This window comes from Cavia porcellus, unplaced genomic scaffold (genome assembly GCF_034190915.1).
Source record: "Cavia porcellus strain 051 isolate PalLab524CR breed Dunkin Hartley unplaced genomic scaffold, mCavPor4.1 scaffold_10, whole genome shotgun sequence".
Classification (NCBI taxonomy): Eukaryota; Metazoa; Chordata; class Mammalia; order Rodentia; family Caviidae; genus Cavia; species Cavia porcellus.
Window position 1 is genome coordinate 56,532,693 of NW_026947493.1, and position 23,868 is coordinate 56,556,560.

The following is a 23,868-nucleotide window of genomic DNA, read 5'->3' on the forward strand; positions in this document are numbered from 1 at the left end:
CTCCATGGGAGGCTGATCACAGCCTGGAAAACCTGGTGACTTAGCCAGACCCTGTCCCAAAATAAAAAATAAAAGCCTGGGGATATAACTCAAAAAAGCCTACATTCAAACCCCAATTCTGCCATAAATAAACAAAAAGTAGTTCTAAACTAAACAATTCCCCAGATAGAATTGATCTTAAGCCATGCAATAGTGTTGTAAGCTTGTGTTAACTTTCAGAAAGTAAGGGTTGTTTTACTCAGTCTGAAATAAGTTCAAATCCTTAAGTATTTTCTCAAATCACAGGGAGATCCTAGTTGACGTTTGAATTAAATATGTTAATTTTTTCAAAAGTAGGATTATATTTTTGATTTTGTTTTCTATTGCATGCTCCCTCCGCAATTTAAAGGACTGAAAATGAAGCATTTGGAAAGTGAAAAAGTTTTTTTCTCCCCCTCAAAGTTATTTAAATTTGGCTTGAGAATCGTATGGAGGCCTAATCAGACAAACACCCGCTGTCCTACGTGCTCTGTGCTGAGGCCCGAAAGCACATCCTGGGGTTCACAGCCTTGGTCCTCCTGGGCAAGAGGCCTGCAGAGGCCCCTGGGCAGCACGGGGAGCCTGGTCAGAGAGTTCAAAACCAGTTACGTAAGAACACATTGGCACGTGGTAGAAGGAGTTGCCCAACTTTCCACTGAGGCCAAGTGGACACAAGGATTACATGAACATTATTCTTCACCAACAGAGAACTGGTCTTCTGGCTTGCCCTTTCTTAGTCTACTCTGGACACTGTAAGGAAGGAGAAGGCTAGGATTCGATCCTTCCCCAGAGGGAGAAGGAAAACAAAGAGCCATAAAGGTGCATAAGGACAATCTCCCCCCATCCCCCACACTCACCATGGCTGGAGAGACAATCGGAGTCTCCTATACACACCACAGAGGCTGACCAAAGGAGCGGACCAAAGGAGGCTTCGGCTGGGAGCGATCCCAGGGCAGGCTGTACGGAGAAGGAAAATAAAAGAAAAGGTTGTCTACTGCCAGACTTTGTCGTGTGTCCTTCCTGCCGGCCAGGAGCGACATCGACATTTGGTGGCCCGCACGGGGACTGATCACCCCCGAGACGTGACAGCGGACAGCGCTCCAGTACAGAGCTGCGAGACAGGTGAGTTGGGGATAAGCCTGGGCTCTGGGTGGCGCGCACCTACAGGGCTTTTAGACTCCCCTCAGGCTCACGCGTAAGTGGCGGATTCCTTGGGCCTCACGCGGTGAGTAACATATTAAAAGATGGGAAACATGCTAGGTAGCAACACTAAGAGCGAGGGTGGTTGTGGAGAAAGCTCTCAAGAGCTTACAAAAGTACGCAGGGTATTTGAGCAGGCCCAGTCGGGGAGCTCCCGAGAGGGGCCCGTCAAGGGGAACAAAGATGCTAAGGAGAAGGACGGGGCTCTAGCCTCGGAGTCGTCTGACTCCGAGGACGAGGGAAAGTTGAATGGCAAGGAGGCCAAAGAGACCAGCTGTCAGGAGCCTAAGTCGCTCGATAAGGAGTCGCAGGGTTCTTTCCCAGCGTTGCGCCGTGAATTGCGCTCCGCTCAACTTGGTCTGCGGAGGAGTAGAGAGCTCCTGAGCGCTCCCCGGCGCGAGAGGGAGGCGAAGCCTTCCGCCCCACCTTGGGGGCTGTTCCCGGAGGCGATCCCTCGCCGCGAGGCGGCCGCCCGGGAGCTCCCTTCCCTTTCGCCAGAACAGGAAGTGATGCACGGGCCCCCATTTTCCGCCCAATCACGGCCGCCGTCTTATGCTCCGCCGCCGGCGGGTCGGTATTTTTACAGGCGGCTTTGGCAGGGGGGACGTTTGTCTCATGAGGTACATCCACCACCTGGGATAGATAGTGGCCCCTACGGGATATTTCCTGTACAAGTAGCTATGGGCCAGGGACGTAATGCATGGGAGCCTTTTGAGATAAAGCAGATTAGAGAACTTAAAAATGCAGTTACAACCTTTGGGCCGACTGCGCCTTACACCATTGCCATGCTGGAGAACCTGTCTTCTGGGCCCCTCACCCCCGCGGACTGGATTCAGCTGGCAAAGGCGTGTCTGCCCTCGGGTAGTTACCTGGATTGGCGAGCCTGGTACGCAGAGTTCTCTGCGGAGCAGGCTGAGAGAAACGCCAGTCGGGGAAACCGGGGGTGGAACAAGGAAATGCTTATGGGAGAAGGTCGGCACGCTGATGATCAGACTCAGTTCCCCGGCGCTGTCTATGAACAAATCAACGCCATAGGGCTCCGCGCCTGGAAGCAGGTAAGTGGTGCCGGAACAGCCTCCTTGTGTCTTTCAAAAATAATTCAGGGTACCACAGAGCCATTTGTTGACTTTGTGGCCCGAATGCAAGATGCTGCCGATAAGATATTTTCTGATCCGGGAGTGGCTCGACCGCTGGTAAGGCAGCTGATTTTTGAGCAATGTACAAAGGAGTGCAAGGCAGCGATAGCTCCTCATAAGAACAAGGACCTCAACGCCTGGATTAGGATATGTAGAGAGATAGGGGGGCCGCTCTCCAACTCGGGAGTGGCTGCTCTCCTGGTCGCGGCTGTACAGCAGAGGGGACCTCGCGGGTTAGAAGGGGAATGTAAGGCTAAAGGGTGTTTTGCCTGCAGGGAGCTAGGACACATTAAACGTCATTGCCCAAACAATACAGATGCTAGGCCTCGCCCTAGGAATGAAGAACCATATGTTTGTGGGCGATGCAAGAGGGGATCACACAAAGCTGAGGAGTGTAGGTCGGTCTTTGATGCTCAGGGCAACCGTATTTGTGGACGAGATGCTAGAGGGCCAAAAAACGGCCAGAGGGGGCCCCCTTCACAGGCGGGCCCCCGCCCCAGAGACAGGACAGCTCAGGATGGCAGCCTTCAACAAGGGCCACCCCTGGGTCAGCAGGTGTGGACCTCAGTGTCGCCTCCAGACTTATATTAGTGCCTGATATGGGTGTTCGAGTGGTTGAAACCACCTTTAAGGGACCGTTACCCGAAAATTCCGTGGGTCTGGTGATCGGGAGATCCTCCACGGCCCTTCGGGGTCTCATAGTAGTCCCGGGGGTCATAGACTCAGACTACACAGGACACATTAAAATTATGGTTCAATCTCTTGTGGGTACTATGGTAATCAATAAAGGAGACAAGATAGCGCAGCTCTTGCTGCTCCCCAGTCTCCACAAGAGATTCCCCTCAAAGCAGAAAATTAGAGAAAGTCAAGGTTTCGGATCCTCAGGGGAAGTCTTCGAGGGACTCCATATAATACTTGATAAAAGGCCCATGCTCTCACTTAAGGTCAATGGCAAGAATATAACAGGGCTCCTAGACACAAGAGCTGACCGTTCCATTATCTCTAGAAAGGATTGGCCCTCCAACTGGCCCACCAACACTGCAGATAACACGCTGCAGGGCCTGGGGATGGTGTCAGCTCCTCAGGTTAGTGCTTCAACCCTGTTCTGGTGTGATGAGGAGGGTCATCAGGGCCATTTCCAACCATTTGTGTTGCAGTTGCCAGTGTCTCTATGGGGAAGGGACATCCTCACTCAGATGGATGTCACGCTTACATCAAACTGCTCCCCCCAGGCTAAGGATATACTCAGGAACCAGGGATATACCCCCGGCAAAGGCTTGGGCAATGCCCTACAGGGTCGGACATCCCCAATACCAGTAGAGAACAAAAAAGGTAGGCAAGGGCTGGGTTTTTCTTAGGGGCCGCTGAAGAAGCTCTCCTACCCACTTCGATCAAAATCACCTGGAGGTCAAATGATCCGGTTTGGGTACCTCAGTGGCCCCTGCCTAAGGAGAAGCTATTAGCCTTGTCAAAAATAGTCAGTACACAACTTAGATTAGGACACATTAAGCCGTCAACCTCCCCATGGAACACCCCCATTTTTATAATTAAGAAAAAGTCTGGCAAATGGAGGCTGCTCCATGATCTAAGGGCGGTCAACGCGCAGATGCAGTCCCTGGGGGCGGTCCAGAGGGGGCTGCCAGCTCTCTCAGCCATCCCTCAGTCCTGGCCAGTTTATGTTATAGATCTTAGAGACTGTTTCTTCTCAATCCCCCTGCATCCAGAGGACACTCATAGGTTCGCCTTTACTTTACCCACCATTAACCAAGAAAGCCCTGATCTCAGATACGAGTGGATAACGCTGCCCCAAGGTATGGCCAACAGTCCCACTATGTGTCAGATTTACCTTGATTCCCTACTGGCCCCCCTACGGAAATCCTTTCCCAAGATAAGATGTGTGCATTACATGGATGACCTTTTGCTCAGTGGCAGGGACCCAGACATGCTAAATAATATGCTCGGCCAGTTGGTCGAGGCCCTGAGACAAGCTAATCTACATGTTGCCCCCGACAAGATTCAGGGAGGAAAAATGGTGACCTACTTAGGCGCAAAAATCTCCCCTATGCTAGTCTCTCCACAGAAGGTCACCATTAGGACAGATGGCGTTAGGACCCTAAATGACATGCAAAAGCTATTGGGAGACATTAATTGGATTAGGCCGTATTTACATATACCAAATTCAGATCTCAAACCCCTGTTCGACCTTCTAAAGGGAGACCCAGATATAGCCTCCCACAGGAGGCTCACTCCTGAGGCAAGAGCTGCCTTACAGAGAGTAAAAAAAGCCTTAGGTGGGGCTACCTCACACAGAATTGAACCAGGGCGACCCTTTGATGTCTGTTTGCTACAGACTAGTCTACAGCCCACAGCGGTGATTTGGCAAAAAGGACCATTACTGTGGATACACCCTAAGGTCTCACCTGCAAAAGTCATAGAGCATTACCCGGAGGCAGTCGCTTCATTGGCCCTTGAGGCGCATGATAGAGCTGTCCAACATTTTGGCTCAGGACCACAAGCCATCCGAGTACCCTATACCGCCAGCCAGATCAAGACCCTGGCTGCCTGCATAGATACATGGGCCATTCTGAGATGTGTTTTCCATGGGGATATAAACAATCAATACCCTAAAGACCCTATCTTGTCATTTGTCACTCAGCACCCTATAATTTTTCCAAAGGTTACTGCCTCTGAGCCATTAGTCCCAGCAACTACAATATACACAGATGGCTCCAAGACGGGGATAGGCGCCTATGTGATCCTAGGCAAGCCCCCGGTTACCATACAATTTGAACCTGATCAGCCTCAGGTGGTGGAACTACAGATCGTTAAAATGATTCTTAAACGGTTCTCAGGAGCCATTAACATTGTCTCCGATTCTAGGTATGTGGTCAATGCTATGCAAGTGCTTGAGACTGCCGGTTTAATTAGATCCACTTCCACAGTGGCTGGGCTGTTCCTGTCTATCCAGACATTGCTTCAGAACAGACACCATAAGGTCTTCACCACCCACATAAGAGCACATACATCCCTGCCGGGGTCCATGGCACAGGGGAATGCGGCTGCTGATACTGCCACTCGCCCGTTATGGATTTTTACCTTACTAACACCAATCGAGCGAGCCCGTGCCTTCCATGATAAGTTTCATGTCAATGCCAGGACACTAGCAAACCATTTCCATGTTTCCAGAGCAGATGCACGAGATATCGTGCGACTATGTGACTCCTGTGCCACATACAAACCTGCCATACCGATGGGAGTAAACCCTCGAGGTTTGATCCCTGGTGATGTTTGGCAGATGGACATCACACATATACAGGAGTTTGAGACTCTTAAATATGTTCATGTTTCCACAGACACCTGTTCTCACGTCATATTCGCAACAGCAGAAACAGGTAAAAAAGTGTCTAATGTGATCAATCATTGCCTGGCGGCTTGGGCCGCATGGGGCAAACCAAAAATATTAAAAACTGATAATGGACCAGCCTATATAGGCAAAGCCTTCAATGAGTTCTGCAAAATGATGGAGGTTCAATTAAAACATGGTATCCCATACAATCCCCAAGGTCAAGAAATCATTGAGAGGGCTCATAAAAGCCTCAAAAAAATTTTACAAAAACAAAAAGGGGGAGTAGGCCAAGGCCTGGCCCCAAAGGCACGATTATCCATGGCACTATTCACACACAATTTTTTAAATTTAAATAATGATAATTGCTCCCCAGCCGTGGAGCACTACAACCCTTCCCCCAACCATAAAGGGTGGGTGAAGTGGAAAGATGTCCTGACAGGACAATGGATGGGCCCGGATCCAGTGGTCAGCTGGAACCGAGGCGCGGTTTGTGTTTTCCCACAGGAATCGGGACGAGAACCACTGTGGGTACCGGAGAGACTGACACGGGCGACAAAGCCCTCGACTAAAGATCAGACCTGCCCTACCGGAGATCCATCACAGACCAACCAACAAGATGAATAGAAATAGCGGTAGCCCGAAATGGACAAGAAGATCCTCAGGCATATGCATGGCTCGCTCGCCTAGCCTACGACCGAGTCTAGGGGTGGTGAGCTTCCCACACTCCTCCTCTAAAAAATTATGACATAGCTGGGTAGGAGAGTCAATGACGGGTAAGAGCGTACTCCCCCGGTGCGACTCAACCTAAGCCAGGCCCTACCCCATCCTGCACGTAAGCCGCTGGACTGTTAGATGCTGCCCAGGTCTAAATTTCTCTCCGAGGGGATTTCTTTACGGAGAGGAAATGAGTGCAAGCTTGTGTGCATCCAGGTTCCGTCCAGTTTGTGCCTGGCCCTAGAAAAAGGACGAGGGCCTCAGGGCCTTGGCGGACCATGGGACGGCCGACCAGGGTCTAAGCCAAGGACCTACGGTGGGCCTACGCATAGGGCATAAGCCTCTGCACCCAGTCCAGGAAGGGCTACGATGCGCACATTTATAAAAAAAATAAAAAAGGGGGAGATGTTGGGAGCCGCAGCCCCGAGCCCGGTCGCCTCACTTGGCGGACGTGAGGCCTGTAGTAAAGAGTAAAGCCTGAGGTAGATTACCCCTCCCATCGAGCACGTTAGTTTCCTGCTTACCGCATAAGCAACCCGCTCAACAATATAGTCTGCCTGGCAACTGATGATGTTAGCCAATCAGCTTGCCTTGCTTACTTTAACATGATTGGACACTGTATCCGTATATATACTGGTGCCACCCCTGGGGGGGAAGAAGAAGCCCGGAAGTAGAAGCCCAGAAGGAGCCGCGGGGAGCGGACCAAAGGAGGCTTCGGCTGGGAGCGATCCCAGGGCAGGCTGTACGGAGAAGGAAAATAAAAGAAAAGGTTGTCCACTGCCAGACTTTGTCGTGTGTCCTTCCTGCCGGCCAGGAGCGACATCGACAGGGGGACTCTCTCCAGTGTGACAATTCTGCTCTGACCCCAAACATGCGTACTCCTCTCAGCCAAACAACCTTGGCTTAGGCAGCCCCTTTCTCTTTAGAACAAGGTAGCAAGCACATATATTCCTTGAGCATCCCTTTTTAAAATCTTATCCTTCCCCTCATTCCAGGCAGTTTATGAAAATATTCCTTTTAGCACTTGATTGTCCCTCTTGGATCTCAGTCCAGGGATGGCATCGTGTAACTCTCTCAGTGGTCTTGCACACCCCTGAAGGGTGGTGTCCTACCAAGCTACCTGCTGGCTGCGGATAAACATAGGGTCATAAAGACTGACCGTGTGTCTTTTTACTGACAGATCTAGACCCCACTTCCTTTCTAGGCCACAATATCAATGGTCTGATTCAAATGAAGCAAAATAGGTTATGATGAAACCAAGCTTTATTCATCTGCTATGCTCTATAGCTTCTCTCCATCACCAGGGGTCTTTCCAGGAGCTTCCTGCAACACATTAAATGTGGGATGGGGGATCCTACAGCCACACTTTTCTGAGACCCCAGAAGACAAGCCTTTTGCTAGCAGGCTATTCTCCTTGTAGACAGACATTTCTGTGACCGTTTTTTGGAATGCCCAGGGGAGCCTGAGTGAACATGGCAATTCTACTGCTCTCTAGACTGGGGTCAGACTCATGCCACCTTTATAACTCTAGAAGGTTATAATTTATAGCAGAGTGAGCAATCAACCTCAACAGTTCACTCCAAAAGGAAGCACTTAAGTTCTGAACTATTGAACCATAAATTCATACTCAGAAAGGACTCCCACACAGCTCAAACATTTCTTCCTTGGAATGTAAGATTCAGACATCACTCTATAGGAAAATGATACACTCTGTTTATTTATTTGATTTTTTCCTGCCCTCCACACTCACCCCTAGCTAAGCCACCATCTTTTTTTTCCTTGATTTTGAGAAAAATATTCATGAAAAATATTTCTCCAACAAACTAATTGCTCATGAACCCTCAGTGTATTTATATGTGACTGTAGCAATAGTCACCTGGTGCAATGAAACAAAGGTTTTCAGGAATGCCACGGGAAGGAATGAAGAAATAACTTGCTGTCTCATCTGTGGGCAGACTGCCACTTCAGACATAAATGTCCTTCGGACCTTATTTATGTTGTGAGCTGAGGGTTTGAGAAAAACACCCCACTTTCAAACTGATGAGCAGATGCTGGAACAAAGTCCCACATCTATAAAACGAAAGAAAAATATTAATATACCACGGCACTTTTAAATCTTAGGCATTCCTAGTCTTGTTGTATTTGCCTCAGAAAAATTATTTTACATCTTATGTAGTGTCAGGTCACTATAATGGTCGCCAACTAAGACACAGAGGTGAATGGCACTGAGCCCAAGGAGCACAAACTTCGAAAGTTCAAATGATACATGCAGTGCGATACGGATTTCTCTCATCCCATCTTTCAGGTTGCTCAGGAACTCTATGAGAGAACCCTCCCTTAGATGTTAAGGCCATTAACTAACAAAAGAAATGTTATTTCCATTGTACACAATCACAGACTAAGATGAGGTGACTTCTTCCAGGAGCACACAGCTAGGAGGTGCAGGAGAGCTAAGACAAGGTCATAGTGCCACCAGAGTCCTTACATTATGTGGCTTCTTGGCAGTAAGTGAGGGCAGCATAGCCCTCCTCGTTGAACTGACACTCTGAGTGTCACTGTAGCCTGCAGGTGCCAAGATTCTGTAGGTGTCACTGGGCCGAGTGAAGTAGGGAAGGATTCCTGGCCAGCTTTCCCACTCCAGGTGTGGCAGTAAGTCTTTCCTGAGAAGGTTCCATTAACCTTCCTGGCTCCTGAGGGCAAGAACTTTGATAGAGATTTGGCAAAATAGAGTACTGTTTCTTCTTGGTCTCAGTGTACTTTTAGTCACTGTAAAGTCTTAGGCAAATTATAATTGTTCTCAGCTCCAAATCTGTAAAATACAGTAATTATTTCCTACTGTTACGGAAGTGATTAAAAAATAGTAGCATATATGAAATTACTTCCTACATGAAAAACTACTCTATGTGCTGTACGGACCCGACTTTAATTTCCAAAAGTTGGCTTGATATATGAGCTACAATGAACCTACTGGCAAAAAAAAAAAAAAAGAGATGGCATAAACTAATATTTTTTTTTCCTCTGCAGGTAGGTAGTTGTTGGAGATAAGATTTCAAGATTTACTGGCGTTGAAAATGCTAATCTAATGACAGGCTTTTGGTAGAAACCAAGATGGTTGTCAAACAGGTTTTTTAGTTTGTGGTTTCTTGTGAAGTGTGGCCAAATTCAACAAAAAGGAGTTGCCCAGCATGCAGCCGCGGGCCCAGAGCAGGCACACTGCAAGAACAGTCTGGTTCCCTGGTTCTGAAGAAAGAGGTGACCTGGCCAGTCTGCCTTCACTTCCGGTGTGGGGTGCAGCCCTGATGAAAGGAGAAGGCTCCTGCCATCTGTGTGTCCCAGCTGACAGTGCACCGAGCAACTTTGAGGACCCAGCAAGCAGTTCCACCTCGGCTCACTTTGAGCACCAGACTTATTTCAAATAGTGTTTGGAATTAAACAGATTATTTTAATCCTTTACTTAAAATTAAGAAAAAAATAAAATAAAATCAATTTTTAAAAAACCTTGTTGGTCTTTGAAACATTCCCTCCAGGTAATAATCAGCCTTTACTTTTCCAAAGTACTTTTAGGTATACTGTCTTACTCTTTGTGAGGAAAGATTATTCTCATTTTGGAGATGAAGAAGCTTACTTTCAGAGAGACAAAGTCACAGAGCTAGTAACAGGCAGAAGCTAAACTTAATCTCATACATTCTTTTTAAAAATATTGTCAATGTTTTCGTCTATTCCAACAAAATGCTGGGGCCATTTGAAGCCCTAGATTTCATTCAGTGAAATAACTAACATGTTAATTTACTGGCAAGGCCAGATTTTATAGAATCATTTCAATCAAAAGTTTTCTTTTTTTGTGCTCTAACAATCCTTGAACCTGTCATAAACTTTCTTTTTTCTTTTTATTTTGAGACAGGATCTTGGTCTTTCAATGTAGTTCAAGCTGGCCTTGAATTTGCTGGGATCCTCCTGAATCAGCCTCCAAAGTGCTAGGATTACTGGTGTGCACCATCATACCTGGCATATATTTCAAAAGATTGTTCACTATCATAATTGAAAAATTAAAATCGATATAGTAAACGCTGCTGTTCCCTGCAGGCAGACAAAGTCCCTCTGCTGCTCCAGGAAAGCCAGAGATCCAGGGCTTGGAGCAGTGTCCTACATCTCTACATCCCCCAGGGGCAGTTGTGGGCAGCAGAGGAGCCCAATGAGGACAGCCAGTGGACATCAGTGGGCTGTCTCTGACAGCAAGAGATGAGATGGCTTGAGCCCCAGTCAAGGCAGTGAACAGACCCTGTGGAACCACCAGCAGCCCAGTGTCCAACCTTTGCTGATGGCTGTCAATGAGGACACTGCCAGCAGCTAGTATCTTTGGAAATGAGGTTAACTCCAGAAAGGAGAGCGTGTGATAGACCTGAAATGTGTGATGCTTCACCAGGAGTGAGTGGGTATCCCCAACTCAGCTGATCATCTCTTAGACAAAGAAACTCAGGAGAGGAACCACTTTGTCCAAGCTCAGTAGCCATGTCTAAATCCACACACAGGTACTGTGACTTCGTGTTTTCATCTGAGCCATCTTGGCTTTGCGGAACATAGGCTTTGTGATTCCACTGTCATCGTTTTGTCAATGATTTTGTCAGATTCAGTTAGCTGATTGATGATTATTGGGCAGTGCTTCAGGCAGAAAGTGTTCTGATGGAGACCCACATCATTTTTTATTCTTTCATGATTCCTCCTTAAAGGTCCCTGTGTATTGAAAAGAAAGTCCGAAGCAGGGACTCTCTTGCTAAATGCTTGGCTGCAAGCCTTGTGGCTGCCTGGTTTAGCTTACGTGGGTTCAAACGCACGGTCCCTTGCCTCTGTCTTCCCTTCTGGGTGAGTACCTAGTCTCAGGGGAAGCAGATCCTTCTGCTGCTGTGGAGTGTGTCCCGAGGCTATGAAAGAGAGGGCCAAGCTGCTCTTGATCAGGCAGCTCACACAACCACAGAGTTGCGTACAGGAAAATAACACCCATGGGGCGGACTGGCTCAGTCTTGATGTCCACATGGAAGGTGGTGAAACGAGAGGGCATCGGTCCCTTGTGTACAAACCCCATCTGCCTGGAACCTCAAATCTTCTATTTGTATTAAGATCATGTGGCACCTGGGGAAGAACGAGATTGGACTCTGTCACCAGAAGCAAGTGGTCTTCCTAGGCCTAGATCGCTTCTACCACATCCTCGCTTCAGAGCATAAAGCCAGGGCCCCAAAGGAGCAGTTCAGCTTTGATCATACAGGTGACTTTGACAGTGAACTCATCTTCAAAACATTCAAAGAACAAACCAAAGGGATTGCCTTCTCTGTCACATGCCACCTCCTTGAATTTAGTGAGTTATGATGTATTGGTAAGGGATACTCTGGTCTTTTTTAAAAGTGGAATTAGGTAAGAGCTCAATGCAAAAATCAAACTCAGGGAAGAGACCCAGTGAGGAGAGGAAGTCTAGTGTGTTCTTGCTGTGTCTAGGTGCTTGTTAACTCCTTGAAACCTCCTCACTCCACCTCTCTGCCTCTCCTTCTATGCCCAGGCTCTTAGAGATGAGCTGGGAGAGGAGGGAGTGGAACTAGGCCTGCTCAGTGTCCTCTCCTGTCCTATCGCAGCAACCAGTCTGGCATTCCCTCTGAGGCGAATGTCCCTGGAACACAAAGCAGACCCTTCCAGTCTGGGCTTCGGCTGGGTGCATCTGTCAATCAATCGACGGCTGGTGTCTGTTCATGGGTAGCTTTTATTACCTGTGACCTCTGCAGGTTTGCAGAGGCAGGCATCTCTCACTAGGGATTCTCAGGTCATGTTGGGGCAAGGTGAATGATTTAATCACAATATCACCATGTGAATAGGAGGCTGCCAGATGGGGAGGACCTGGGGAAAAGAAACCTTTCTTAGAAAGTGTTTAAAAGCTGGGGTCTCTAATTCAGAGTCTTACGTGGAAAACATTTCAGCTGAAGACTTCCAGCCTTCTAGAGAGCATCCTCTCAATGGCAGCTTCTGTGTAGAGGAAGTAGACTTCTGATATTTGGCTAAGAGGGCTGCAGGGACAGGGACGATGGAGGCTGAGGAGGTCTAATGCTGGAGTCCTAAGCTCTGTTAAGCCAGGTTGTCATGTCAGAGGTGACTGTCCTAGTGCTTGGGAGGTTGCAGTCTTCAACATTCCACACAGCTGCTGTCACTTGACACCCTCTGGACAGCCTTCTCCCCAGCTTTTGGGCACATTCCAGCCGCTCAGGAAATTCCAGACTCAGTGCACCATCCAGGTTATTTCCTCTTTTCTGGATTCAAGTTATCTCCAAATCTGTTTTTGCTGTTTCAGTGAAGGCAACCCTAGTCCTCAACAGAGTTGAGCCGTGCAGGAGGCTGCGCTGCTGGTCTTGTTGGCTGTTTTCAGGGACAGGACCAATGGTACAAATAAGGAAGGCCCTCAGGGAGGGCAGGCCAGGGTTTACTGCGATTGCTCAGTCTCTATGTCTTTCTTGGTCTTGCCTTGCATGATTCTGAGATGAAGGAGGATGCATGCCTGAGCTAGGACTCTGAGAACACAGGGCCAGGGCCTTCTGTGCTGGGAAAGCCTGCACCTATCTAGGAGCACCTTGGCCTTGAGTGGGTTATGTGTTCAACTTTACTTGAAGCTCCCAAGTGCTAAACCATTTAGTGCATTGCTTGTGTGTCCCACTGCTTTGAAAGAGGGTTTTTCTCATCTCTGAGCCTTTACTTAGCCACTTCCTCATTTATCTACTGGGAGGTTTGAGAGCGGGCCCCAGAATTTCTGAGCAGCTGGGGCCTAGAAAGCTCTGGGCAGCCTATGTATCCTGTGCATGACTGCCAGTTCTTGGGTGGGACACTGCAACACTGTATAGAGGGACAGCAAAGGATGGGAGGCTCTGCCTCTCTGTGGCAACTCAGCGTTCAGGCAATTGTGTATGGGCACTTCAGCTTTCTCTAGGAGAATTGTGCTTTTTAGGATCTAGAAATCGTGTTTTAGGAGTTTAGAAATTGTGTCTTTTAGGAGTCTCTGGATTGCCAATGCTGCTAGAGAGGTAGGGGTAAAAATATCAGATCAGAAACCATGACATTTGTCATCTGGGCAGTCTGCCACACAGGAAGAAGGATGAACAAATGCATGAGGATAAGAAAAGACAGGATTTAGTCTGAGAAGGATGCAGGCATTGTGACCTCCATGTCCTTTGGAGTGGAGAGACTAGGAAGGCAGCAGAGTCTGTGCAGAAGTGGTCAGGGAAGGGGGAAGGAGAGGAGTCTCCCACGCATGGGCACAGAGAATTAGATCTTTGCCATCACAACCAGAGAAAGTTGCCAGTTTCTGGAGGCCACTGGGTCAAGCGAAGGCTTGTTGGATCCCTAAGAAGATGGGAGGTGGGGGGAGATCCGAGCCTGGTTGGTTTTATTCTATTCTCTTGCTGCCCTTCTGCAGCTCCTTTGATTTAGCAACCTTGACCAAGCCAGCGCCCAGGACCACTGGACGGAAGAGGCTCTTGCAGGGATCTGTTCTCCACTGCATGTAATCTGTGTATGCATCAAGGATCTCAGCACAAAAGAACAGGCTGTTGTAGGCAGGCTAGGGCTGGTTCTGTGGCACAGGATAGTGATTCTGGAAAGAGGCCACTGGACTTAGTTGCCTTCCTTGTCCTTGACACTTTTCTTGCAGTGGAGAGAGAGAAACATTCAGGGTACTGGACAAAACCAGGGTGGCAAAGGCACGGCTGGGTTGCATATGGAGCCGAGGGTCCCTTTGATCTTCTGCCTCTCCCTAGTGGCTGGCATTGAGGACAAGTTTTCTGCTCCCCTCAGGGCAATGAGTGCCCATCTGTGCTGCCTTGAGGACAAGGTGAGCGGCTAAATAGCTCTGGGGTTTTCTTTCCCTTAAGACGCTTGCTCTTCTTCCTTTTTATTCCTTTACCTTTACTGTTAGTAGTTACAAACAATGACCACATAGTATGTGCTTTGGATGAAAGACTGGATGAAAAAGAAAAATAATTTTTGATGTGATTCTAATATTTTCATACTTCAATTTTTAAAAATTTTGTACTGTTTCACATTTGCAGTATGTAATCACTGCATTCGTGGTGGGGAGCTGGCACATGGACAAAAGATTTCTTAAATCTTTTTTTGTTGGCACCTCCCCTTCCCAATATATTGGGTTTTTTTAATGCTCAAAGTTAACCCGTGTATATTGTGTCTCTTAGAACATAAAGCTTTTAAGCACAAGACTGTGGTGGAGGAGCAAACATCGGTTGTGCTGAGGGGAAGTGGGGGGAGGGGAAAAGAAGGAGGAGAAAGGTCCCAGTGGGGGGGGGGGGGGCTTGAGGTCAGGTCTGCTCAGCTCAGGCGTCCAGGAAAGGCACTGGAGGAGCCTTAACCTCAGATGTGCCTCTGTGCTTCATAATAATTCAAAGTTTGCCATGTCTTAAAGTTGAATTTGCATGGATTGATATTTGTAAACATTAGATGACTCAAATTAGATTGTAGATGTATCAATTCTAAGCAAATTAATTGTATCTGAGAAGTTAAACAAAAATGAACACATATGCACACATTCTAGAATTTCCCTGTTGAACAAATAGGAAAGGGAGAAGAGATTATTTGATACAGAAGGATAAACAAACTGACTGATTGTGCCCCAACCCACAAATCTTCACATGGCCCCAAGAAAGGTGAATCTAGGAACTCTGATAATGAGGGGAGAATTATGATTTCATTGTTGGACTATGAGGTGAAAACAAAGAGATATTTCAATGGGGATGTTTCTTTTAATATCCCAAAAATATATTGAATAATTTAGATTTGATTAAATGCATTGAGTAAAAAATATATTGCTGGCCTTTAGCTACTTAATATATTTGGTTTCAATATTTTCTCTTAAATTCTACCAAGGATATTGTTGATTATAGCTACATTCTCTGAGCTAGAATAAGAAAGAGCAATGACTACAACATTTGGTGTTTAATCCCAATAGTCACAGGAATTTCTTTTAAATTTGAATCCAATTAGAATCAGACCTGGAGTTTATACCAAAGACTGGGATTAGAAGATAGACTCATCTAATTATTGTTCTAATTTTACGGAGAATAAAACAAAATAGAATAGAACAAAGCCAAACAGAACAAAATAATGCAAGCAACACAGGATTGCAATACAAGATAACAGGAAATCAACAGTGGCTATCATACTGTCTCTTGTTTTCTTTGAAATAGTTGTCTATATCTTCACACACAGTAAATTCAAACAAGAGAAAATAGTATAAAACCAATCAAAACAAAAGAATGAAAGCATTACAAGACTTTGAAACCAGACCATGGGAAAATCAACAATGGCTACCATAATGTCTCTTGTTATTTTCAAAATAGCTGTCCATGCCTTCACATATAGTGAAATTAAATAATATGAAACAGACTAAAACCAATAAAACAAAGAATAAAAGTATTACTGAACTTCACAAGATGATAGGAAATGAGTAATGACTAGTTTTAATTATAATGTCTCATTTTCTTCAAAATAGCTGCTTACATCATCACACATAATAAAATTAAGTCTTATAAATTCTTTATCTCATAATTATTTTTATAAGATTTCCCAGTAGTCCATGGGATTTGGACTATTTGTATTACATTAGAATATAATTCTATTGTCAAATTAGTTTTGGAAACATCAGGGTAAATAAAGCTAATCTTTTAACCATAGGACTTTTCATAACCTAATTTAATATTGGTGCTGAAATTATGAATTTCCAACAAAAGAATATATCCGGTCATTTTTCTCATTTATTTGACCATGGAGATAATATAAAATTTTACCTAGAGAATATAATTCTCAAGAAAATATATTTAGAGAAATACATGTTTATGGTGTTAAGAATATAATTCAACAAATAATCATTGGGCATGTCTTACATACTACGCCAGTGTTAATCACTTTGTGATTATAGAAAAACAAGTTAAACCAGGGATAGTAACACATACTTGTAATGTTAGCACTCAGGAGGCTGAGGCAGGAGAATCACCACAAGTTCTTGGCCAACTCTGGGTTACATAATGAGTTCAAGATGTACCTGAACTACATAGCAAGACCCTGTCTCAAAAAATTAAGGTAAAGTCTTTGTTTTAAGTAGTCTGCTGGTCTGCAAACTCTTAAGAAATATTACAAGAAAACAAAATAGTAACAAAAATTTATGTAAAATACAAATTAACATTTTCTTGAGACAAATCATTTATTTAATTTTCCATATACAGTCTGATATTTTTATTCAGTACAAGCTTTTGTTCTGGTGTCTAATCACCATTTCATTTGCAGCATAATAAGATATTCGGTACAAGAGAGAACTTCTTTGATCTATAGTGTTAGTGTTTCCCACTGCAACTCTAAGGACACAAATATTACCTCTGCAGATGCATGGCTTTAAGTGTACTCTTTCCAGATCCTTCTTTAGCACCAAATAAAATAACTGCCTGACTACATGGGGGCATTCTGTTGTTTAAACAATTGAAGATTCATTTCCAAAATAGGGTAAAAGAAGCTAGCCTCTAAGGAAAAATTTTCCACAGCCATCTTTCAACACCCAGCCACGTTGCACAGTAGGAAATATCACCTGCTTCACATCTGTCCTGCTGCTGTCTACCCTCTTTCCCTAGTCTTGGAGGTTTGCTCTATGATGTCTACAAGAGCAAGCTGTCAAAAACAAAATCCTATAATCTCCTTGAGAGCAAAAAAAGGTTCCGCCATGCAACCACATGAATCACAAATACTATAAAATGCAAAACAAAACAAAACTGGCAATAAAATAATATGTAAGAGTAAATGAAACACGGAGGTTAAACTGCATGCAGAGGTGATGGGGTGAGACCAGGAACCAAGAAGTACTTCTTGAGCCTTTATCTTATTAGAAGAAAACACATGGACAGACTAAAACTACGAATTTCATTTTCAAAAGTAAGTTCATTTTACTTGCTTATTTTTAAAATACAAGCCAAAAAGTTAGACTTAGTAGTCTTTCAAAGAAGAAGTCAAATATTGTGGGGTTTTTTGTTTGCTTGTCTGGTTTGTTTGTTTTAGTTTAGTTTAGTTTTGTTTTGCTTTTTGTACTGGGAGTAGAACACAGGACCTTGTGCTTGCCAGGCAGGAGCTGCAAAGTATTGTTTAATTTTGTTGGAGAAAATAATCTATTTCACGTGGCTTCTCATACAGATAGACATTTTTCTTATCCATTCAGTAAAAATGTAATATTATCCTTACTACATTTTATTGAGAATCATGTCATTTCATTCATCAACTTTTATACCTACAACTCACAGGTGGTCTATGTAGAATAATAGTAATATTAGGGATCTATGTTGTTGTTTTCTTTTAAACAAGTCTATGCCCTTCGTGTAATCATGATTTTTCCCATTTGTAGATTTTTGTGCTTAATTTACTGTCACATGTATTTAGTAGAGGAAACTAAGTTTTAAAAAAAAGGTTTGTGAATTTCCTGATATTATGAATTACTCTCTAAAGGAGTTTGAAATAAAGCATGTGACTTTACTTCTTAATTTTAATTCAGGGCTACATACCATGTCATACCAGATCATACCATGAGTTTGGGTTAATGGAATGCTCTGGAAACTATATAAGCAAGCCAAAAAAATAAGATTTTCTCCTTAAAAATTACCCCCAAAACCTGGGGGATTAGCTCAGCAGCACAAGCCTCTATATGGCAAGCGCGAGGTCATGGATTTGATCCCCAGTACCCCCTCAAAATCTATCATTTTATCAATATTATTCATATACCAAAATAGTCATTTTATAGGTATTTGTCACTATAAAATCTACATTTCTTTGCCAGTGTCACAGGTTTTAATTTGTTTTACTTTTGGAGACAGGATCTTGCTAAATTCCCCACACTGATCTCAAATTTGCCAACCTCTTGCCTCAGCCTCTCAGTTCTGGAATTATAGGCATGTGCCACCATATCAGTTATTTTTTTTGAATTTTCAATTAATACATAAACACATAGTAATTGTACATATTTCTGGGTATAGTGGGACATTTTAAGACATGTGCGTGGAATGTAATGACTGCATCAGGATAATGTGCATATACATTACCTCAGACAGTTATCATTTCTTTGTGTTAGGAAAACCATGTCTACACCAGGTGTAGGGATAAATGCCTGTAATTCCAGCACTGTGGGAGGCTGAGGCAAAAGGATCACAAGTTCAAGCCCAGCCTGGGCAACTTCATGACTTAGCCAAATCCTGTCTCAAAAATAAAAATGTTTAAAAAGCTGAGATATGGCTCTGTGTGAAGGCCCTGGGTTCAATCATCACACACACACACACACACACACACACACACACACAAACACACACACACACATCTTTTCTATTAGCTATTTTGAAATATATAATTACTGTCAACCACAGCTATCCTAGCACGCTAGAGAGGGGCAGAAGTCATGCCCTGAACCCACCATACCCTGTACCTGTTAACCATCCCCTCTTTATCCTCAGGGGTGCAATTTTATAGACCCTGACTCAGTCAGATTTGATTTCTTTGGAGCTTTAGAAGCTGGGTGTGTCTTGGCTCACCACGAAAATCATGTTATATTTGCATCAACTTTTTCCTTATTTAAACTTTCCCTTGGCTGAGTATCTTTATGATGAAACTCCCTCCACAATTGTCTTTAATGGTGTTTTTGATTTTCATCATAATCATAACCCCAGGCCATTCTGCGGAGTTCTTAGCTATTGATTTTTGCAATTTTAATACAGTTCAGTAATTTTCACAGCCTCTGTAGATTAATGGCTCTTTCCTTCAAGGGAGGTTAGTGAACATTTTGTTTGATAGGAGTGACTGTTTACCCAAGGAGGAGGCTGGGCTCCTGGTGGGGGGAGTCCTAAAATCCTGCCAGCACAGACTTCCTGGCGCTAGGAACACAAAAAGATCAGGGATACAGCACCCAGAGAAACCTGCTCACAACAGCAAGGGACCGTTGGGGCTGGGCTTTCTGCTACTGTGGACTTTGAATTTTGCACAGCTGACAGTTTTTGATTCAATTGCTGATTAGACAATAAACAGTGAGAATTACAACTTCAGGGTCATCAAATAGGTGGGAGCAACACAAGGTAAGAGATACGAGGGAAAGAGTCACAGACTAGAGGGCATGGACTGAGGCCACACGGTGGCTGGCCCTCACCAAACAGCGTAACCCAGCTAGGGGCTGTTCTCTTCCTCAAGGTCAAGGTCCCCATTAAGGAGAGTCGGACAGTTGAACATTGTCTGAAGGGCAAAACCACTTAGCTACACACACATGCACATATACACACCATTCAGAAGAAAGGGCTTTAGGGATGAGATTAATTAATGAGCTTGAAGTAAGGGGACTTTCCCAGATTCTCTGAGAGTGTTGCTAATGGCTGTCACAAACCTCTTGTATGACAGGGGCAGAGGGAGATTTTCACAGAACAGAGAAGACCATGTGACACTAGAAGCGAGTTTGGAGTGATGCAGCCACAGCCAAGGAGTGCTGGCCACAGCCAGCAGAAGCAAAACAAAGCAGGGCATGGGCTTTCCCTAGGACTTCAGCAGGGAGGGCAGCCCCATTTGACATTTTAGTTTAGGTCCAGTGATAACTGAGTTCAGATTTCTGACTCTGTACAAGTAAATTTCTGCTGCTTAATTTGCCAGTTTGTGGCAATTTGCTCTTAAGAGTCACAGTGAACGAATACAGACTATTGTCTGATACAAATATATTACACATGCAAAAGTGTATACACACACACATACACACACTCAGGATTCAGGAAGGACTGGACCAACAGCCACAGCTGAGATTGGTCTAGTGCTGATAAAGACAGATTGAGAGCTGTGCCCAGGAGTAGCATCTGAAATACATGTTCCTCGTTGTCTGAAATAAGACAGATGTTTTAAAGGAGCGAAAGTAAATTAGCAATGCCACAGAAATGCTACTAAAATTATCTTTTTAAAATGTGTAAAGGCATATTTGCCTGTTGTTAGCTTATTATTTATTAATATTCTCCCATTGTCCAGAAACAATTTTTTGGAGGTTTCCTAGTAATACCTTTTTAATAACTACTGCTTACTACTAGTATAGTACTTTGGTTTGTCTGTGAGTTGTCTGTTTTTATTTATTCCTTCTTGTTGTGGTTACTGGATTTAAAATTACTGGAGTTTGACCAGATGGAAGGAAATCTGACAGTTTTGCCAAGCTTAGCATCCGGTTTTTCCGTCCTTTTATTTGAACAGAAGGACCAAATTTCCAAGACTTTGTCTCTGGGTTTTCACTTCTGGTTGACTTTTCTGACCCAAGTTTTAGAATCACAGTAGAATGGCTTGTAATCTCCCGTCTGAAAAGAGCAATGGTTTGTATGGGCCTTGGATGTTTTCAGTAGACTCTCCATTTGAATATCCCACTCTACTGCCAAGCGAAATCTGCACCCCCTTGCTATAGTCTGAATCCTGAATGAGCCTAACAGCCCATGTGTTCAAGGCTGATTCCCAGCCTCTGCACAGTCAGGAAGTGGTGGAACCTTTCGGAGTTAGAGCCTTGCGTAAGAAAACTAGGTTTTAGGGGCATGCTTGTAGAGGGGTGTGGAACCTTGGTCTTCCTCTCTCCCTCTGTCTTCTCTCCCCAGATGCCATGGAGCGAGCAGCTCTGATCTATCATGTTCTTCCTGCATGAGGTCCTGCCTTTCCACAGGACCAAATGCCTGTGAAACTCTGAAATAAAGCAAACCTGTACTTCCTTAAGTTGGCTCTGATATTTTGCCAGAGTGATGGAAAACTAACACATTTCCCAAACTTTCAATCTCCTTTTAGTTTAATTAGTTCTGCAAATATGTACTGTTTCTCCCTCCCCCAAGCCTCCATGCCTGCTTTCTTTTTTCAGATCCAAAAGGAATCCTTTTCAAATATAATAAAATCTCAGATTGTGAAGTGCTTAGTCATCCATAACCTAATGCCTTACTTCCCTTCCCTTTATTACACTTCAGTCATCAAACGAATCGTTCCAAGACTAGTTTGGTCCCCACACCAGAGTTAATAGGTGCTGCTTATCTCTTTCTACCTACCTCATTCCTTACACTCCTATTTGTTAATTTTTAAAAAATAGTCCTTCATGAAGCCTTACTTATTAGCCTTCCCTAGTACTCTTAACCACATCAAGGAATTGATGCTATGTCCAGCTGCAATTAGAAATTGCTGTCAATAATCATGACCACTGGAATGGTCTGCTTTCCCATTGCTGGTATGAAACAGCCAACACCTAAAACTTAAAAGAGAAAAGGAGGAGGGTTTCATTTGGCTCATGGTTTCAGGTATTTCAGTCCATGGTCAGCTGGCCGCAAGGCAGAAATATCACAGTAGAAGGATGTGGTGGAGCAAAGCTACAAATTTCATGATGACAGGAAGGAGACCACCAGCAAGAGAGGTTCCCTCCAAAACACACTTTCCAATTAGTCCCCACTTCCTGCCATCACATTCAGTCAATTAACCCACTGAGGAGTATGCTACTCTTGTGATCCAATCAGTCCCCCCGAAGTCTCTTAGCCCCATCAAGTTGACAATTATGATTAACAGGACACAAATACCTGGCTGACTCTTCTGACATGTCACAGTCATTTTCAAAAAACAAAGCAAACATTTATGGAAGTGTAAGAATCTTTACATACCCGTTAGAAGTCAATGTTTACTTGGAAATAAGCCTGATTTTAAGAAACTAGAAATTCATAGTAATAATCTGGTCCTATTTCTGTTATCAAAATGGTCTATATGTAGAGGTTGCCAGTAGAAAGCTTCTACCCTAAGTGGCATGTTATAAATAATACACTTGAACTTAAGAGAAAAATTATGTGGTGTAATCACAGCAGTGGCAAGAGGAATGTAGAGAGATGAGATGATCTGGGGGCTAATCACAGTGTGGTCACAGAGGACCCAAATCTGGAAAGTAGGAAAACAACTTCCCATAGACACACAGACAAGCTAGGACCATGGCTGTGTTGACACTGTCAGTATCTTGTAGCACTCCACATGGTCCTGCTCTTCTATGCCTCTTTTAGACACCTATCTCAGAAGTAAGTTTACATTTATGTGCTAGTTATGGAAAAGATGCATCTCTGCCCCAGCTCATGCATACGTTCCCAGGAGAGCCCGTTGAGTTTTCCATTGCCTGTGGAACCGACCACTTCCTGCATGCCCTATCTTCACTCAGGGCTGCATTGTCTATTCTGGGTGAAAGGGTTTTCAAAATTTGCAACTGCCTGTCCGTGAGCAGTGGGGATTTCATCTCAGGAATAGCCCATCTTCTCTCCAAGACCTCTCACTCCCCTGTCACTCCTTCTCATAAAAGATATTTCTTCCACTCCGGATTCCCACCTCTGTCTAGTGTGAGGCTTCTCTCTGTCCTTTTCTGATACCCAGGCTCATTTAGTCTGTGAATGAGAAGACATGGCCTAATCCTTTCCTTTTCACATTTTGAGTCCGCATCTTCCTTTGCATTGTGGCTACTATTTTGAAACAAGGTAAGGTCACCTCTACTGCAGTCCCTAGCTAGCTTGTTCAAGTGGCCTTCGTCTGACACCTGCTCTTCTCTGTCCCTCTTCCTGTGGTGTCCTCAGCAAACGGGTAGCTCTCAGTCTCATCTTTTCTCTTGTCAAACCTCTTGGTTTGGCAAGGACTTGGGATCTATTGTGCTCCCCTTATAGAAACCAAAACTAGCCATACCAATGCCTACTTCCCTGGTAGTCCCTGAGTTGCCAGGGTATGCAGTTAGCTGTCTCCCTGTTAAGAAGGACAGGATAGGCTAGAGATTTAGCTCAGCAGTGTAAGTGCCTGCCTGGCAAGTACAAGGTTGTGAGTTCAATCCCCAGTACCAAAACACAAAAACAGGATAATCAACAAATCCCTGATTGAGCAGATGTCTAAGAGGAAAAGTATTCATTTTCTTCCAGGCAGCGCCAAGCTTTATGAGGATTCTCTTGGTATCTTAACCTCTTTGGGTAGCTAGGAGTAAAGCATTTTTTTTCTTGCAAGGTACACTTTCTAAGACAGGATGTGTTCTCTTCTCTGTGCAGGCAGTGAGTCTGCATCCCAAGGAGACAGTCAGATCTAATTGGTCCTTCCCGGTTAGACATCACTGACTCTGAACACAGGTACCTCCCTACATTTACTATATGAAACCTAGCAAGACTTTTGCTGGCAATGTTGAGCTTCTGAAATTCCAAACAACATGAAAAAATCCACACAGTCTCATATTATTTCCGTATAATAAATCAAAAGTCATTTCTAAAACTGCTCTTATTATGATAAAATAGTTCGTATTTGAGCAACAGTGTGTCATACCTGAGAACTCCAGGAAGTCACATAAAGGTCACCTGCGAAAGGAGCATGGGGCTTGCACCTGCACGTTATGCAGAGGCAGCATTTACCAAG

General features: G+C 44.6%; 1 protein-coding gene across 1 annotated transcript in view; it reads right to left on the reverse strand.

Annotated features, from left to right (window-relative positions):
- Positions 1-23,868, reverse strand: part of Fabp12 (fatty acid binding protein 12) — a 61,856-nt gene extending 37,988 nt beyond the window's left edge. The window contains exons 1-2 of the mRNA XM_063257499.1: positions 23,779-23,868; positions 876-975 (exon numbers count right to left, since the gene is read on the reverse strand). The gene's annotated coding sequence lies outside the window, so the exon portion shown is untranslated. The remainder of the gene's footprint in view (positions 1-875; positions 976-23,778) is intronic.